This window comes from Thermobia domestica, chromosome 11, assembly GCF_964235325.1.
Source record: "Thermobia domestica chromosome 11, izTheDome1.hap1.1, whole genome shotgun sequence".
Classification (NCBI taxonomy): domain Eukaryota; kingdom Metazoa; phylum Arthropoda; class Insecta; order Zygentoma; family Lepismatidae; genus Thermobia; species Thermobia domestica.
The window spans coordinates 155,469,976-155,490,566 of NC_137464.1; the positions used below are offsets into that span (position 1 = coordinate 155,469,976).

At 36.9% G+C, this 20,591-nt stretch overlaps 1 protein-coding gene across 8 annotated transcripts in view; it reads left to right on the top strand.

Annotated features, from left to right (window-relative positions):
• The first annotated feature begins 13,275 nt into the window (after positions 1–13,275).
• The window catches only part of tty (tweety), a 485,971-nt gene continuing 478,655 nt past the window's right edge, over positions 13,276–20,591 (top strand). For all 8 annotated transcript variants that reach the window (XM_081731237.1, XM_081731240.1, XM_081731242.1 and 5 more), the window contains exon 1: positions 13,276–13,388. The gene's annotated coding sequence lies outside the window, so the exon portion shown is untranslated. The remainder of the gene's footprint in view (positions 13,389–20,591) is intronic.

Here is a 20,591-nt window from a genome sequence, read left to right on the forward strand (position 1 = left end):
CAAGCTTATTACAAACCAGAAATTATAAGGAGGTCGCTTGTAAGAGGATGTGATAAAATAGGGGTCGTGATAGGAATTATGTTGAGAACCACTGCTTTAGTCCATGCCATTACCAAGCCACAGTGAATTGTGGGTTACTTTTGAGGGGTCGGTGTATTAATCTTGTATCATCTAACAATTGATCACAATTCTATCAAAAGAGGGAGAATGTTTCAAATAATATAAAACAAAGCATAATCTTCATAAGAAAATAAAATAAAGCCTTATTTATTGGACTAGATATTCAAAAACTAATTCAGGACAGTGATATTGAAATTACAATACGTGTAGTTGAGAAAGGGGTCTAATTTCATTTTTAAGAAGTTGTAAGAAAAATTCTTGCAATTTTCGAGTAAGAAATGTGCTGATAAAATTAAGATGTTGGTTGTTCCATGAGTTTAAAAAGGCTTTTCCTGAACTTGCGTTTGGAATTGTCTGAAAATCTGGGCGCTGTGATGAACAAATATGGAAGAAATAGCTTCAAAGTAAAAATGGAATGTAAGTAGCAGTGGCGTATTTACAATTTTGTTTCGGAAGGGACTTTGCTAACTTTATTCCTGGGAATGTGAAAATTCTGCAAGATATTTCATTTACTTTAAAATAATAAATAAAATTTCGGGGAGGGCTTAAACCCGGAAGTCCCCCCTTAAATACGCTACTGATAAGTACTACCAGTCTGGGTAGAATTCATAACAAACAACTATTGGATACTACCCAGCAGTGGCGGATCCAGGGGGGCGATCGGGGCTATCCCCCCCAGAGGGGGAAACTTTCTTATTTTTTATATAAATAAAACCTATCCCAGAGTTTGGAGCTGTTGAAAGTAGCTCTAGGTTGCAGTATTACAATCCACCGATCCCCAACAGAAGTCCGTCCTGGATCTGCCCCTGCTACCCAGGTACTTTTGGCAATGTGCGCAAGAGACAATATACAAGGACTGGTATCCGTTGAGCAAGACAGCAGTAGGACCTGTCAGGGATGAATGAAGGCGGTGATTACGAAAAATTATCCACGACAGATCTGTAGATCACTTTCTGAAATTTGTTTATCAATCACTTTTGAATACAGGCCGAAAGAGGCGCTGTAATTTTACCAAAATGTTTGTTTTGTAAAATTGTTCGAAAGAACGATACGTTATGATCTTTGAAGGATCGGTGTTTAATCACCTTATTTTTTTAAATTTTTTTTTTAAGTTCTAAATGTCATCCTCTGAAATTAATTGACTTGTTTACGATAGTTCCTACTCGTAAAAGTAGGATTGTTTCTAAATGGGGATGACAATAGGCGGATTTTAGGATACAAGTTGCACCTGTGAAATTTTGGGGGGACATGGCACAAGTGAACTTATAGTACTGTATCATAACGACGTTTTTAAGAACGAAACATGTTTCGAAATGAATAAAATTTCGTCTACAAAACAAGTTCTTTGTTTTGTCACAACCAACTCCTGCTTCCTCTACTATCTATCTATCTATATTTGGGGGAGAGAATTTAAAGTTTGGAGAATTGCACCCAAGCACCTGGGGAGGGGGGAAGAGCACCTCTATTTCTGAATAAGAGGTAGACTTATAAATCATCCGTCATATGGAATATTTAAGTATGATGTTTTGACTTTGGGAGTCACATTGTTAGCACTCAAAATTATTTATATTACCTCTGAGTGGTTCTGCTGATAACGGAAATAATTTCAAATATAAATTTGTGGTTTACTCCCAGTACCACCTGCTAACTTATCTAAATTTTTCTGACAGATTCAAACGGATATTTCATGTTTGAATTTGAATTGTACTCTCGTATGTCCAATATAGACAAATATAGTATAAAAAATCACATTGTAGCGTAGCGTAGTCGCTAACGCTCTCCCCTTTTGGTGCGAGCGGTCCTGGGTTCGTTTCGCGGTGGGGGCACTCGGTCGAAAAAGTGTAAAAGCTTTTTCAAGCCAGCCACCCTGAATGATGTTTTCCTGGGTTTTCCTCATTCACACCAGGCAAATGCCGGGGTGGTACCTAACTTATAGGTCCCAGGCCGTTTCCTTCCGTCTCCAATCCTTTCTTCCTTCCCTTTCCCCGGATTGTGTGCTCGCCGAGGGACGTCATCCCTCAAAACGTGAAGGGCTAAATGGCATTAATTTGCCGAAAGCCCAGAAATCTAAATCCTAAATCCTAAAGAATCACATTTACCTTACACAGAGCTCAATACTGCAATTATCAGATTTTTGTAGGTAGTGTGTAGTATATTATTATTATTAAGAAGAAGAAGAAGAAGAAGAAGAAGAAGAAGAACAACAACAACAACAACAACAAAGAAAGCAAGATAAGTTATACGGAGACTATTACTAGAGTCTTAAGAGCGCTAGCAGGTGCAGACTGCAATATTGGTGTTATCTATATTAGACTAACTGAGAACACAATTGAACAGTGAAGTTAAGAACACTTGGCCACTTAGAAAAGTCAGCGGTTGCAGAATGTTTCATATGCAAGGACGTAATTATTATTATTATTATTATTATTATTATTATTATTATTATTATTATTATTATTATTATTATTATTATTATTATTATTATTATTATTATTATTTATTTATTTATATATTTATTTATTTTGTGGATGAATGTATATGATGTAAGTAAAGTTCAAAGAATATGCAATATGAGAAAGAAATCAAAATTAACAGGAACAATTTTAATACAGAAAGTGGATATAGTACCGTTTGGTTTGAGATGAGGTGTATGAAAAAAAAAAAAAAAGATAATCCGTTTACTCATTAAGGAAATTTAGAAGTACAGAATGTGCAAGAAGTCTCTGTACTTTCCCCCTAGGTTTGAGTGTTTTACAGAGAACAATGTCAGTGTAATTTTAATTGTGGTATTGATAACAATGCTTTCATGGTCGCAGACAGCATTGTCTGGTATTCCTAAGTTCAAGAGTAGCATTTCAGTTGTTGCAGTTACACAATTGAAGGGGGATTCGTGGTGTGTAAGTGTGGACGCATGAACAACCACGTACAGGGCAAATAATGACACAGCTAATGACTGCGTCCAGGGAACACTTCGGCAAGGACCTACCTCGTAGAGCACCCTTGCTTGATTGGAGAAATCTGGGTTCGAATTGAAGATAGGCTGCCTAGTGAACGGAGAAGACACTCGAGGAGCCTGCGTAGTGGGCGCGTATTTTCGAAATACACTGAACTCTAGCCATAAGGCATTGTGAACGGGGTTACACTTGGCAACGATGTAGGAAAAATGAATGACGTTTATATCGCGATCCTGTTGGTGACATCACGAGTCATGGCATACATATAGCCAGAGATGCAGTGGGTCAGTAGGTCAGTGGGTCAAGTTTTCTGAGTGGGTCAGTGGGTTGGGGTCAACAGCATGTGACCCACTGTGACCCACCACCCACCATGTCCCACTGCTACTCACCGACTCAGTATGATCTACCGACCCACTCTGCTCTGCATTGTAGACAGTATCTTCTGAAGACTGGTAAATTTGTCTTCGTTTTACTTTCAAGACCTTCATTTTCCTTCCTTTTCCATTTGTTTCTGTCTATTTGCCTGAGGTGAGTATATCTAACCAAGTGAAAAAAGAACTTCAGGCACTTTTGGACATTGATATTTTTAATTATAATAATAGCAATAGGACTTATACCACTACTTGGCTTTCGAGACCTGTGGGTTTTTAGAGAAGCGAACTACTGGAAAAAATACATTTTTGAATCTGTAATATATAAATTATTATATAAAAAATTGAATGTAACTATGTGTGCCTGATCATCACGGTCAAATTGCAAAGTCAAATGAAATTACTTTTGGTATATAGTTAGGCCTTAATCCAAACTGGGATGTTATATGCTTTCATTATAATGCATAATATCCTGAGGAGGTAGTGAGGATCCGAATTTTTGCGAAAAGAAAATGAGTATCTCGCAAGCCGTTAAACTTACGGAGCTGAAATTCAGTGTATTAACTCTTTATTGAAAATAAACAGAATATGTCCTAGCATTTTTTTAAATTCTCTTATATGGGGGCACTTTCTATATATGGAAAATTGGTAGTGAGTTGGTTTGTAAAAATGATCGAAAACGATCGATGTTATTTAAGAAACAAAATCAAAAAATACAGTGCTTGGCTTCATATATCCATTGCTTTCTACTATAACAATTACTGAAGCTTATGTTTATTATATGGAGGACTTACAGCACAGGGCAATCAACCTATAAAGTTGTGAGAAAAATAGGCATAAAATTTGTACTGTAAGCTTAATTACATGGACATTTTAAGTTTGGATTGTACGCATAATTATATGAAACATTTTACTTTTTTTTCTCCTTTACGTTGGTCTACTTACCTTGATTTGGAACTTTCAAATTTCATCCTTTTTCCACTGAAAAGTATCGACAATTCAACAAGGAAATAATTATACTATGATAATTTAATTTAAATTCATCATAATTTGGCACATGGCAAACAGCAGTGTGGTAATTGGTGGGGAAGAAGGAGGGAAATTTCTATTCACCTCTGAACACTTTCCAGGAACCTCGTTCCCTTTCGCTTTCTAAACGGGGGAGGAAACTTGGTAATGGCATCAAACCTTCATGTGTAATTACAAAAATTAAATTTATAAACAAATAAAAAATCATGAGTTTATCAGGCTTTAATTGATAGTTTATTCACAAGATTCCCTATCGAAGGCGTGGTGATGAAGTTTCTGTTCTCCATGAGTCGACATTGCCAACTGACATGGTCGATATGGAAACGATGTTGTATGGTGATAGAGAGATGATACTTCTTGCTGAGTATTTCAAAACTGACCAAGAAAAATCGTTATCAGACTTAAGTCTAACAAGCAGATTGTCGATGAGGAGTTGCAGAAATCGGGTAGAAGTATTATCAATTTCCACGACAGAGTGCGAACGGGGATTTCCCCTTATGAATTTACAGATGACTGATATTAGAAATAGACTAAGTGCTCAAACATTGTCTAACTTGTTGTTCATCAATGTTAATGGCTCACCGCTAGGCAAGCTCAAAGTAGACGAGCTAGTTATTTCTTGGCTGAAGGATGGACATCATTCCACTGCGGATGATTTACTACGAAAATGTTACCAACAGGAAATAAACCCGATTTCAGATTTGTTTTAAGGTGGAAAATTACGAGTTATGAAAAATATATACTTGCATTACTAATGGCTTATTTGTGTTATTCAACTTTGTACCTAATTTTTAGTAAGTCTCTTCTTTGCTTTAGGTAAACTACTTTGAATAAATATTCATAATAATTACAATTATGCATATTTGTAACTTAAATTTAACGTGGTGTTTAGTGATTACACAAATTACAATTATGAGCATACTTTATGGAGATGCTCTCACATAGGGTAACCTAGCACATTTATACACTATGAAAAACTGATTTTTTTTTTTTTTTTGTCTTTTGTGAGAAAAATACTGTGAACTGAGAAACCATAACCTTTTCCATATTGTACAGGGGTATTTTCCTGCGAATAGAAGTTCCTTTTGGAATGCGTTCAGAAATTAACACTTGCACGAATACTCTCTTAGTACAAGTAGGCACACACTAATTTCCCCCCACCTCGAACTGTTTCAATTTCCTCACTGACAAACACTTTACCATTTTATATCGTAAAGGTCAGATCCACCGTTATTGTAACAGAGTGGTGCTTCAGCGATTGACTAGAAATTCAAACTCCGATTAGTGACAATTTCACAGTCTTGTTTTATTACAAGTGTAAACTCTTCAGTCAGTACAGAAGAGGCCGTGGTTCGTGTTCAGAGTTGATGATGAAGGATTTTAATGAGTCAGAATAGGTCACAGTGGATGAGAGTGGTTCATGGTGGGTGGTGGGTCACGGTGGGTCGGAGTGGGTCGCGGTGGGTGGTGGGTCACGGTGGGTCGTGGGTCAGAGTGGGTCACGGTGGGTGGTGGGTCAGTGGGTCGTGGGTCACAGTGGGTCGTGGGTCAGTGGGTCGTGGGTCACAGTGGGTGGTGGGTCAGTGGGTCTTGAGTCAAGTTTTCATTGACCCACGCCAACTCTGCATAAAGCACAAAGTAAACACCAGATGCTGTCGGCCCTCGTAGCCGAGTGAGTTGGTTATACATGATTTATTCCCGACAAACAAACGCCTATCCGAGATACAACGTTCCAAATCAAGTGCCTGTGGAAGACACTGGAGGGAACATGGGTTGCCGTCGCTCGATTGACTGTGATGCCTCCAAAAGAAATCGCTTCGCATAAGAGCAGCTGAACTGGGTATACCGTGTTCAACAATACATTAAAAAGATTACTTTCTGTGATGATGATACATTGATACATAGACTTACAAAGTGTACTATCGTTAAGAACATTTGGATACAACTTGTAACGATGCTAGCGTTAATATGTCGTACATCCCCCAATGCTATTTTGCCTGAAATAATAATTTACCCTGACTACAAGTGCTATCCGAAATCTAAAAATAACGCTGTATCATGGCTAATAGCCAATACTCTTTGGTATATTGACAGCTATAGATCTTTCTTCACAGTGGAAGATTACATGGATTTTTTAAGAAGAACAAGATGGAAGACGTGTCAGTTTTTGGAGGAAAACAAAACGTTTGAAAACTTAAGGTGGTATTGGACAAGTAGGATAAAACCATCACTTTATTTCTTCACTTTGATGATCAGACATGTTTATTCTCCATTGTAAATCTACTCTGTAATACCATGTATGTAGGAAAATAAAGTGACTATATAAAAAAAAGTGAGCTAGTGTAGTATGTTAGTAAGGAAAATCGATGTTGGCGTGTGTTCAAACCCTGCCTACGGAAAGGTTTTTTTATTATTTAAAAAAAATTATAACATTTCTTTCGTTAAAATAAGATTTAAAATGATATTCGAAAAGTGATTTAACGATTTTTTAAAAAAAATTCTCATTAAACTTCTTTCATTAAAATAAGTTTTCCCTTATACTTATACCATAGCAAAAGTAGTAGTAGTAGTAGCAGTAGTAGTAGTAATAGTAATAGTAATAGTAATAGTAGTAATAGTAGTAGTAGTAGGAAGAGGAGGAGCAGGAGGAGGAACGGTTTAGAATGCAATTCAGCATTCATTTGTTTTCGTGCGATATTGGCAAACGTAATGCCTCCTGGCTAAGGCTGAGTGTATTTCGAAAATATGCGTAGTGGACGGAGAAGACACTGGAGGGAACATGGGCTGCCGTCGCTCGATTGACTGTGATGCCTCCAAAAGAAATTGCTTCGCAAAAGAGCAGCTGAACTGCGTATACCGTGTTCAACAATACATTAAAAAGATTACTTTCTGTGATGCTGAAACCTAGAGTTCCGGATGTTTCTCGAACTTCGGACGTCTTATACTTGCTCCATTGTTGAATGATTTTGTGTACAAACATTATTAAAATATGAACTTCCATCTGTATTTCAGAGCTGTTCATATTTTATTACAAAATTAAAAATGTATTCTTCGTACATTTGACTTTTTAACCTTATGAATACATTATTTCCATTGCATGAGTAGAGAGCTTTCAACAAAAGTTGATTGTTGCCTATTAGAAAATGAATTGCCTCATATGGATACGTCATGAAGTTACACCTTAAGATAATGAACCATAAATACAAGTGATTTAAAAAATGTTCATTGTGATGTTTCCTCTATCTTATCACTTTATCGAACTTCCTCTGTTTTCGAAACAAACATTACTCACATGCACGCTATGTAGATAAAACCTGTTTTACGATTAATTTTTAATTACTTTTCCTTTTTCCAAGAGAAAATGTGCTGTACATATACTTGATAAAAGGTTAAAATATGTATCACCCAAAGCGATAAAACGGTAATAGCTGCACGTTTCTTAACCCGAAGTTCCAATATTTGAAATCAATTGAAAAAGACGTTTATTTAAAATGAGTCAGATGATACATCTAATGAATTACCGTAATAAATAAATGGTGAAATAAAGAGAGTTGGAGAAAAGATCAGTTTGAACAAGAGACAAAGGGAAGTACTTCAACCAAGATATAAACTTTTATTAAACTTTTTGGCATCAATATGTTTGAAAAGCAGTCTTAAATAAGGTTTAATTACTTGCTTCGACTTTTCAAGAATCAATTATGTTATACACTATATTATCCATACTAAATCCGACATATCGTAATGAATAAATTTCATGTAGGTTATTTTCCATAATTTTATATTTTTTTATTTTTAATGGACGGGATATACAAAATTGAGTATCAACAGGGCCCTTCTGCGATCGAGTTGCTAATATTCTGTGATTCCAACAGAATGGACAGAACACTTTCTTTCTGTGATTCAATTTTGTTGGTGATGTTTCAATAGGGTTTTTGTGCAGACGAATAATCAGTAAGCTTGTTTTTAATACTTTGTTTCAAATTTAATTCGCATCACTTTTCGTGTTGTATTATACTCATAAAATATTTTACATTTTTCAGCAACTTACCCTTGATCGATTTCATGACAACCAAAATAGCCATGCTTAAGTATCCAAAGAAACTTCTACTATTTTCATATAAATCGGATGTTTTGAATATGTATCTGACTGTTGCAAATCCCTAAGGATAATCATATTGGGAAGCTTTCAAAGAACCTATGCGTAATTTTGCATATAAATTTCATAATTTCTGGGAAATATATATTGAGAAACTCCGGAGAAAGCATACCAGGTGCGCCCCCAGAAACTCTTGTTCAAGAGGGATCCAATACTACAAGACACTACATCTATTAATGTTGAATTGTTGCTATTCTACATCCGATACAACGATAAATAGTTTTTTTTTTTTTAACTACAGTCACCTATATTCTCAGAAAAAAATGATACAACTAAATTGTTTTTATAAGGAAAGAAAGAATGCAGATGAACTGTAAGAGCAAATCTTTAGGCCACATCGATATATCTTATTAAGAAAGTAAGCAAATGTTCGTCGAGTTACGAACTTTGGGGGATCCAGATCCGTAGGACCCCCTCTGCGTATGGAGCTGAAGTACACGCAATGATATACAAAAATTGGGTGATCTTAGGAAAGTGCTAGAGAGCATGCTCCCTCCCCCCCTTCCCGAAGATACATGAATTCATTCTTTTAGTATGACTAATTTTAACTCTAAATAACAGAGCTGATAATAGCTATAAATAATATAGTGTTTTTAATAACACGTACACTCCGTTTAATAAAAATCGGAAAAATATTACATTTATCATGGGTGATATAGGTATATTTCTTAAAATAGGATAAATTGATCCTTTTCACTATTCAGAGATTTTAACTCTCAACCGAACACAGATCTCAACCGCGAAACAAACAGATTCAATTGGGAAACCTCAGAGAAAGCACACCAGGCGCACCCCCAGAAGTGTTGGTCTAATTGACCCAATCGAAAGCCTTTTGCCAGTCAATGAATCACAAACACAACTCTTTCTTTAATGTAAGGAAGAGAAATTAAGTTAATGTTTTTGTGATCGCTGCACTTCTTTGCTTGCTTTTTCTTGGACAATACAATCATTGTAGCATCAATCCTTAGGCCATTCTTCATTCAGGTAGATCCTGTTAATAAGTGAAGTCAATACTTTCATTGGATTGTCTCTTAATCCTTTGAGCAAATCTGCTGGCATGTCGTCGTCTCCAGTGGTCTTCCTTCTTTGCATGTCTTTGATGGTTTGTACCCAGGGGCGGATCCAGGGGGGGGCGATCGGGGCGATCGCCCCCCCCCCAGAAGAGGAAATTTTTTATTTTATATATATATAAATAAAACCCATCTCAAAGTTTGGTATTAAAAGTAGCAGTATGAGACCCCACCGCCCCCCCCAGAAGTCGGTCCTGGATCCGCCCCTACCACTTCTCTTTTCAATATACTTGATCCTCTTTCTTCATCGTCCACTTCTTTCTCTGCTTCCATCGTAATATGCTTGGGATGGTTCTCCTTGAGTCTCTATATATTCCTCCTAGATTTTAGGAATTCTTTGATGATCAGCGACTACACGACCGTATCGATCTTCGATTCCAAACGTGCGTATACTTTTGTTAGCTTTCCCTCCTAATTCTTATGCCTTCTGATACATCAGATCATATCTGCCGCGTCGTTGAAGTTCCATTATTTCTTCACATATCTGTTCAATGTGTTTATCTTTGGCTTTGTCCGTTTCTCTTCTCAATTCATTATTCAGCTTTCTGTATTCTTTGATGTACGTGCTTTTCGTCCTTCTGGTTCATCTTCTTAAACATCGCTTCAGTATTCCATGATTTTATCGGAGCTCTTTTCATCCTGGAGTGTGTTTAGTAGAATTTGTTTAACTTTTCTCGATATCTTTTCTATATTGCCTGCCATATCACCCATTGTACAGAGTTTTTCCTAAATCTCTTCTTTCACATCACTGTCCATACTTCTTAGCAGTCACTCTAAGTATCATTTTCGAGTTTTCCTCTCACTTTTCTTGATTGACTTTAACCAGATTTGCACTTTCGCCACTAGGAGATTGTGATCCGAATCAATATCCCCCCCCCCCCCGGTAATGTTTTCACGTCTCGTATATTATTCCTGAAACGTTGCTTGACAAGAATGTGACTGATTTGGTAGCATTTTCTTATCTCCTGGACTTTTCCACGTGCATAACTTGGTTTTTCTTTTAAACCCGTATTTGTAACAACCATATTACGTTGCCTACTTCGTTCCTCAATGCAATCGCGGCACCATTCTCGGCCTTAATGCCGCCCGAATAGAATATTGTGTAATTTTCCGATACTATATCGCCTATTCCTGATCATCTCACATCTTTCAAGCCCACTATGATCAGTTTACATGTATATGTTTCCACTTTTAAATTTTCAAACTTACTCGCATGTCATGAAGTACGTATGTTCTAGGTTACTATGATGAAATGAAAGTTATTTTTTCTACTCTATGATTCTTCCTGGAGCAGTCCCCACCCGGAGATCGGAAAGGAGGGCTATTGTACCTCCGGAATGTTTTACCTCTCTAATGTTTTTTTATTCTTCCCTTCGTCCTTCCTGGGGGAAAATAATGTGGTAGTATTCCCATTTCCTTTCCACATCTCCATGCTGTTGACCACCTTGTGGTTCATCTGTCTTTTAGGATAGTCTCCTCGCCTAAGTACAAAAAGGTACCCTGACCTCCATTCGCTCATCCGTCCTCCGAGGAGGTCGTTGGCATTTGTAAAGATCCTCCTTATCCCGGGAGACTAAAAGAATACATCCATCACATCGCGTCAAAATTGAATACTTTTCACGGAAGTTATAGTGTTTTTTATCTATTTGTTTTTACTTTGATCGGCCTTTTATCACCTTATTCTTCTCAGAATTCGACTCCAAACCAGGGGCGTCATTTAGGGGGGAGGCCAGGAGGGGCAACTGCCCCTCAAAAGTTTGAGGAATACATATACTTTAATAGATTCTCTACTAAAATACTAGTACAAAACTTGAAAGTCTTATGTCGATGGTGCTCTTGCCCCCCTCAAGCGAAGTCTGAAATAACGCTCCTGCTCCAAACAATAGACTTATTTCATAAGGTTGGACAAAGGCACCTGCCCCATGGAAAAGACAGACGAACGGAAATATCGATTGAGCCGAATGGTGAAATTATACTTCAGCTCAATTAAAATGAATGTTTGACTTGAATAAGGAAGATAAGGTGGTTAGGATCTATTGTTCAATAACGCTCAAGTTTTCTATGATATAACCATTCAATAAATCGTTGAAATGTATGTTTTACGTAAATAATTATTATTATTAGTGCTGTTCACATTTCATGACATTTTCCGGCTTAGTGGAAAATCGATTTTCAGTATCGGTTTTGAAACCCAAAACCGCTTTTTCGACTTCAAACACCAAAATCGATTTTCGAGTTTGAAAATTGAAACCAATTTTCGGGCTTTTGAAATCAAACATCGAACTGTGATTTTTTTTTTTTTTTTTTTTAAAAGAAGTGTAAGTTAACAAATATTTTCTTAAAGTTGAGTTGAGTTCAGGACCTTATTCTTGGAAGATTTCAATACTAAGTTCTAGAACTTAAAGAATTCACATGTGAATCGAGCAGAATTTATAAAAGTAATCTGTTTAATTCTTTTAATAAAAGAATCTCTCCATTGATCATGACAATTCATTCCCACTCCAGATAAAAACAGATTCTACTGGAGCTTTTTTTTTTTTAAAGCAGTTGCTATGGTACACTTACATTGGGTGCGAGAGGTCTCTGGTTTGATCCTAGGCCATGTAAGTTTGTTGTGGATAACATCGTGTCTGTAAGTTTTCTCCGGATTCTCTTGTTTCCTCTTACGTTCTCATTCCACCACTTATTTCATAAACACTCACTTTAATTGGTCTTCTATCGTGTTTAGCTTAAGGGCACGTTAAATTAAAGCTTTCATTTTATTTTTCACGTATATAAACTTTTATCGATAATTGAGTTCAGGTCTGTCTTACAGAAGGCAAAAATGCAACTCATTTTGACATAAGGAGTTCCCAATGAGAGGAGAGAAGAACAATATTGGATTAGTTAAATTTGAGTTTAGCATCCTTTTCAGCAGCAAGGCTATAGGAAACGTGGACTTACAGCTTAATGTGAGATCCGAATCACATGAACTTCCGCCTGGAATCGAACTTGGGTCTTTGACGCCAAGGCCGCGTGCGGTATCCACAAAGCCACGAGAGAGCTCAGAACACTATTGGAAACAGTGGTGTATGCAAAAGGAGTTATGGGTTTTAACTCTCTTCCTTGAGCAAGATGATATGCGTAAATAAAGATGTATCATAGACACAGATACTGAAATTTTATGAACTTGGAAGCTTGAACCTCATCCTTGACGAACTTCTACGTACGCCACTGACTGGAGATAATTAAAAATAGGAAAAAAATTGACTAGAATATTATTTATTACAACGTGGCAGAACGATTAGTGGAAGATAAAAGAAAAAGAAAAAGAAATACGATGGCTTACGGAAACTTGTTAGTTCGCACAAACAAATGTGCAGTATCATTGCTAGAAAAACTTAATGACGTATGATATACGATAATAAAGTGAAATATGTTAATTAATACGCGTATGTAAGAAATATTTGTTTGTTGTGTTTTACTTTTTGTAGTGTTTGCAACGTTATTTCTCTTCGTTTGCTAAAATCAATTGCTATTATTTCGCCACGGGAATTTCCCTCCTCAGAGTAAAATTAAATATTTGGTTGGCAACACTCGTACTGAGCAGACAGTGCAAAGTAGTGAGAGAGGCAAGGCGGTTGTGTGGTGTTTGTCTGTGGTTTTGTTTATTTTGTGTGTGTTAGGGCCTTTCTGGACTGAGAAAAAGGTAGGAATTACATAAATTACTTATTTCATTATTGGAGAAGTGAGTATGAGTAACACTGACAGTGTATATAGTGACTGAGAAAAAGATTTCAAACAAAATAATTTTTTTCACCACCGAGATGGCAAACACCCTGAAACTGAAAACAGGGGGTTCGGCACTGTACGTTTCTGGTTAGGCGAGGAAGAATCGTGATGTTTCAGTTTGTAAACAAAACACTGTCACGCTCTGTGTACAATCGTGTGCTTACAATTATTTGTAATAAATGTAAATGAAAACGTGGAAGATAAACTGTGTAACAAAGGTAGCATGAAAGTGTCGTGTATGAAATTTAACGCGTTTCTTCCAATAAATTCCTACCCGGCATCAGAAAAACAGAAATGATTGTCATTTCTTTCTGTTTGGTTTTCATAAAATTTGAACTAATATGCACATTATGTAACTATTTTGGCATGAACCCTTCGTTGTGGTTTATTTACAACTATGCACAAGAACTTTCAGCTTCTGAAAGTTTTATTTCGTAAAGTTTTTGGGTATTCAGTGAGTTAGTAAACATTGTATCGGCACAAGGATCAAAGGTTAATGTAAATAAATTATGCATAACATGATTTGAAGGTATTACAGTTGAGATCTACGAATTATTACTTCAGGGTGAGAATCGCCTTCGATCATTCCCGGCTATTATGCTGTTTCTCTCTTCTAAAACGATGGAGGATCCAGGCCCGTAAGCAAAACACTAAAGACAAGGGGTGCTGACTTTTTTTTTTTTTTTTTTAAGGGGCTAACTTGAGTTCAACTTACAACTGAAAGTTTCAACGGACTTGAAGGTGGTCGCAGAGGGGCACAGTCCCCCTTATCATCATCTAGCTATAGAACTGTGGAGGATGTTACCTTGGTGGGAGCACCATTGGCTATATTAATATTTATTAAAAGGAAGAATCCTCTATAGTCTTACTTTTCCCTGGTTACGTATAACTGCACGTAAAATAAGAAGCAGAAACGAATAATTATCGTATTCATGCAGTTTACCTCAGGGCTTACATCGAAAACGATCCGTTTGTTTGGTGAAAATTTTAGAAACACAGCAATTTCTTGATTCGTATGAACATTTATGTCAGCCAATACTATACACAGAATTCTATCAATGAAGGGGAGAAGCTCCCAAGTATTGTTTCAGGAGTTTTGTGTACATGCATGATAAATGTTTATATTTTAAAAATGTCAGTATCTTGTTCAAGAGGGGTTAAAGCTCGGAACCACCCCTTGAGTACGCCATTGGTGCCACTAGTATTCATCCTGTCTGTTTTTATGAAAGTGACATTTTATACCCTGAGTGTGGATTGGATGCTACTGTGGTGAATATTTATCATCATAAGCCTATAGAAATACAATAACGGAGTTAGTTGTGGTGAGAGTAGTCTAGAAATGGCATAATAATAATAATAATAATAAAAATCCGCATAATTTATTTTGAAATTTATTATCTTTATTGTTTGTCAAATTAATTGTTTCTGAAAGAAAAGACATTGTGAAAAAAAAAAGAATGTTGCAGTAGCTGGACCATATTGAAAAGGAAAATTTGTTTGAAAACCTGGACATTTCTCATGCAGGGGCGTCATTTATGGGGGGGCCAGGGAGGAGCATTTCCTCCCCTGAGTTTGAGATGTATATAGATTTTATCAACATAATAGTAGTAAATCAGTGAAAAACGCGAAATTTTACTAATATCAAGGGGTCTTGCCCCCCTCCCCCCAATGCAAAATCTGAAATGACGCTCCTGTTCTCATGTACGATCTGCTACTAATGGGAGATACGTTCTGATAATTAATTTGGACTGTTAGGAAGGCGAAACCCAGAAATAAATTCTCAAGCGTGGATGGAGTAGTCTTAAAATGCAAGTCACTCTGTGACATTCTCGCTTAGAGTACGACCTTGTTTCTAGGTATTGGTTTTTATTTTTTCTTAATCGAAAACTGTTGTCAAGGAGGGGAAACGGGGAGGGCGATACATCAAGAAATCAAGGAAGGTATCTTAACATTCACCCTATATTCGATTAACTTTGACTATGATTGTGGTAATGGGAGGATAATTTTTCCGTTTGTAGAATTTTCTTCTCACTTTATTTTGTTCCATATTTGCTTCTGTCTTAATTGGCAAGAGTTATTTGGAGAGTGTTTTATTAGTCATAATAAATTCTAAATATTGCTCTGTCGGACATATAATTCAAAATTTCGTAGAAGGTACCTGATAGCACTCGTAACAAGGTGAGAGATTCTTTGTAGGGGAGTTTTCGCTCCCCTTATTAATCAGCCTGTGTACTCATATGACATTAATAGCGTATCTTCTCGACGAAGTGGCTAACGCACGCACTTCCCGTGGATTAGGAATTAGATTATTGGGTTTTCAGCATCTATTGCCAAGTTAGTCCGTTATGTATGAGGGATGACGTCCCTCGGCAATCACACTGCTCGGGAAGGTGGGGAATGGGGAAGGAAGCGGTCTGGGAGCATTATGTGAGTCACCACCGTCCGTCATTCGCCTAGTGGGAATGAGGAAAACCTTACTCAAGATGGGTGGCCTGAAAAAGCCTTTTACATATTTTTCACCGAGTGTCCCCACTGGAAATCGAATCCGGGACCACTCCCCTCAAAAGCGAGAGAGTTAGCAACTATACCATGCGGGGCCACTGGTCGATCCTTGGTGAACTATACTTGCTTCTGATACAGATCTACGTAGTGGATTGGATTCTACATTAAACAGTAGATTCTGTGTCATATAGCCTCTGCATTAATTGAAGACAATCACTCAACCAAGAGAACATGTCGACTCAATGGTTGAGAGCTCACCTCTGATACGAGCAGTCTCGTTCGACTCCAGGCCATACGAGTTTGTAGTGAAGAGTCTGTAGATTCTTTTGGGATTACTTTTTTCACGTTCTTATTCCATTGATTTTTCCATAAGCACTTATATTTATCATCCGTCTTTAGGCTGAAGGCCATATTCGTGAGATGTAATACAAAGATTTAATTTTATTTTCAATTAATCAATCCTCCCCTAAGGCTGTTAATCTGTAGAATACGTGTATCAATCAGATGGCCGGTTTCTCGTAGAAGTTACCTATGTGCTATGTTATACTGTATTAGCATGTTTTGAAATACGTATGTTCGTATATGTCGGTTACCAGAATGTGGAAAATAGATAATACTTCCTTTCACGTTACAATTTCTTATAGGCTATATGCTTCCCCACTTTGGCGCAGGGCCGGCGCGAGGGGGGGGTCGAGCCGTGCCACCGCCCAGGGCGGCAAGTCTAATGGGCGGCGAAATTTGAAAAAGAAAAGAATACTATCAAAATATAATGCTTTGTAATAGGCTCACATGGAAAAATAAAACTGTGTTCACCTGAGAATGTAATTGAACTTATTTCACTCACATTCAAGAAAATACTCACTCAGGAAATTCAAAGCATTGCTCCTCATTTTCAATTATCAAACTATTAGCCACAGGTATCTCGTTCAATATTTCCGTTGCAGCGGCGTAGACAAGATTTTGAGCCAGAGTGCATAAGATTATCAAGGTGTCTTTTTATATTTTTTTCTATTCAATAATGTTCTAACGCTCCGCTCCAAGTATGCAAAAGGCACACTCCCACTTGAGACAGGCCGTTCTAACCTGTAGCGTCTAGAGACATTTAGGTTCTAACAGCGAGTTTTTGACCAATTTACAAATTGTTCATTCCGAATATAGTAAATCGTACAGCATATTTTTTTCTTGAGATTTTTTTTGTATAGCTAAAAAAAGTTTGACTTTTTTTCTGCGTCAGTTCAACGTTGGGCCACACTGAAGAAACATTCAGTATTAGCAGCCTCACTTTGAAACCATTCAGCACCACAAGGTGGGAGAGCCGAATTGATGCTCTGACTCATTATCAAATAGGGGAAGTTTATGATGCTTTACTTCAAATAAGTAATGACAATAGAACAGACAGAATGGTCACCCACGATTCTCTGTGTATAGCAAACCAGCTGCGTCACTTGCCTTTCCTTTATTCACTCGTTGTCTGATATTACTTTTTACTCCACATAAACATAGTAAGCAAAAATCTTCAAAGCATTGATTCTCATGTGTTGCAGTGTTGGATACAGTAGGATTTCTTGAAGATATATCTGGGTACTTTGAGAGAAGAAATGATGCAAAGTTTCAATCTTACTCAGTTGATGCGACAGAGTTGGCATCAGCATTAGATATGGATGATCCACGGATATGTAATACAGTGCAAGCTCGAAGTCGAAAGAAGAGACAGTTTCAGTGCGAGGCAGAGGATGAAGCTATTGAAGATCCACAAATAAGATACAAGATCGATTTTTATTACTAAGTTCTAACACTTAGCTATAAGAGAAAGGTTTGAACAACTTAAATATCACGACGAGTATTTCGATTTACTTTACGATAAGTAATTTTAAAGATATGCCACCTGAACTTTTGTCTGAAAAGTGTACTAAACTTGCCAGCATTTCAACAAACGAAGAATAGAAACATATTAACCCCAGTGATTTGAAAGACGAATTGAAAGTGTTATCCACTATAATTAAGCCTAAAAGTTCACCAAAAGAGACTTTAAAATTAATTAATGAACGTAACTTTGCTCCCAATGTCCGTATTGCACTTAGAATTTTGTTAACCTTACCGGTAACAGTGGCAAGTGGGGAAAGACGTTTTTCGAAACTTAAGCTTATTGAAAAGTACGTTCTTCCATATCTGAAACACGCTTGAGTGGTCTAGCGATGATATCAATAGAACACAAATTGGCTAAAACATTGGACTACGCGAATGTGATAAAGGAATTTGCTTATATCAAAGCAAGAAAAGTTTCTTTCAATTAAGGTATGTTAAATTTATGTATCTCTATTGTGTTTTAGTACATTATAAGGCTTAGGCAAACCACTTAGATTTACCGTAATATCTGATTTACTAATTATCTTCTTGCTCCATACTCTATTGAAAACGCCTTTTGATATAAAGTAAGCCTAAAAATTAAAATGTTTAGTCATGACTAAAGTATATTTTTTAAATTTTATTTTCTGTATGCGCTGCTGAATATTACAGATATACAGCGAAATCGAGCATACTGAATATTGTGTCAGTATAGAGTCGTTTGAATATTACGTAAGCATTCCAGAAAGATAGTTCATTTTTTGTTTACTTTTCCATTTTATACATGTTTTTAAATGACACTTGAACGTCATCTGTGAAAATAAGGTTTGCGGATTAAAGGAGCGGCATGTGAAAGCACTGCCCAGGGCGGCAAAATTGCTAGCGCCGGCCCTGCTTTGGCGTTTGTGCCGCAGAGTAAGTCTAGTGTATTAAGGCTTAGAATAGGTTAGTTTAAGTTAGGTTATTTTGGTTCGATGTCCCTGGACCTACCCTGCTGCGTTTAACCCCCTCTTTTTAGTTGGTTACAGTTTAGCGCCCCCTTCAGCATCGAGCTTATATGGTACGTGACCTACAGCTTTAACATGGGATCTGAACCATATGAACTGCTACAGGGAAGACCTCGACATCGAAGACGTGAGAAAGATTTACGTAATATAGACCTATATAAATTTAAGATCAGAAATACAATACTGTAGATCTGAATCATTCTTACTCTTATAGTACAGTTACAAACTAAACTAACTTTTCTTGTCAGCACTAACAGGAGCAAATGGACAGGGCCACGGTTGGACTGTCCATGAGCGGAATATTGTTCCTATTAGAAAACGATAGCCACTTGGAATAGTCACCAGGAAATACAATAAGATTGACCCGCTTTTCCCTTAAATCAGGTTTTCCCAAGGGTCTCACGTTAACAGTGCCTCTTATATAATCATTCCTTGTTCTGTCCTTCCTCGTTACATCACGCGTCTATTTTAACATTGTCATCTCCGCCACTTCTATCTTCTTTTCCTGGGCCTTCTGATTCCCTAGGTTTCACTACTGTACAAAAGCAGTCTTGATACCGTTTTATATACACACATGGCACCCTACTCATCCTTCTTCAGTTTAACCAACCAGATTGTATTCTGTGTTGGGTTTCTGTATGTGATTCTCTATCCTGGTCGAGGTAGATCCAAGATCACGGTTGGAATATGTATATATATTAAAGAAACACCAAAAAAAAAAAAAAAAAGGGAATATAGATTTGAAGTAATTTATGGATTAACACTTTTTTCAGTACCGTAAGACGGGGATACTTTGCACAAGATTTAAGCACTTTTAAAGAAAATCGCATGTCACTTACAAACGTAATGATTTAGAACACTGTATTTTAAACATATAATAAATAGCTAGATATATAAGGAAAACATTAGTGCATGTTCATTAGTAAACATTCAGTATGATCATAGTTATTGAAATACAAACTTAGGTGCAAAGTAACCCCATAGGTGGGGTTACTTTGCACAACATACAAAAAAGTATGTTCAACATACGAATATAACGTTTCTGTGCAATGTTTTCTCTTCAGTATTTATATACTATAGTTTACTTTCTACACAAAACTGCATGCAGTCTACAAATATTGATGTTAGAATGATGGTACCGGTATAAGTACTTAGTTTAAATTATCGATATTTGTAAAGAAAATTATGTATACCGGCACAGAAACCACATTCTATAGTTTAGCATATGTCCCACAAAAATATCAACTCAGGAAAAGAAAAAGATACCCTGAGCTGATTTGTCTTGGTTATTCCTTATGTCCAAAAATATCATCCCAACCGTAATCAGTGAAAGATTTACGGGGTGTGGAACTTTCAGGCTGAACCCCACTAAAATTGCATGATTTCTTTTTTTAAAAACGCGGTGGCTCAGTGGTAGAGCGTTCACCTCTGGTTCTTGGGGTCCCGGGTTCGATCCCTGCCCCCGCCAAGTGAACTTTGTGGTGGACAAACACCGTGTGCGTGGGTTTTCTCGGGGTCCTCCCGTTTCCTCCCACTTTCTTCATTCCACCATTTCATTCATTACTCATCATCACCGTCTCCTTTAGCCTAACCGGCATAACCGTGGGACGTAAAACTCAAAGATTTCATTTCATTTTTTTTTTTTTTTAAAGTCTAATGTTAGTCATTCCTATGCGTATAACCTTCAAGCTATCCCAAATGTCTAGGATTTCCATATATATTTAAAAAAAATAATAAATAAATAAACGAAGCCTTTGTGGATGAAA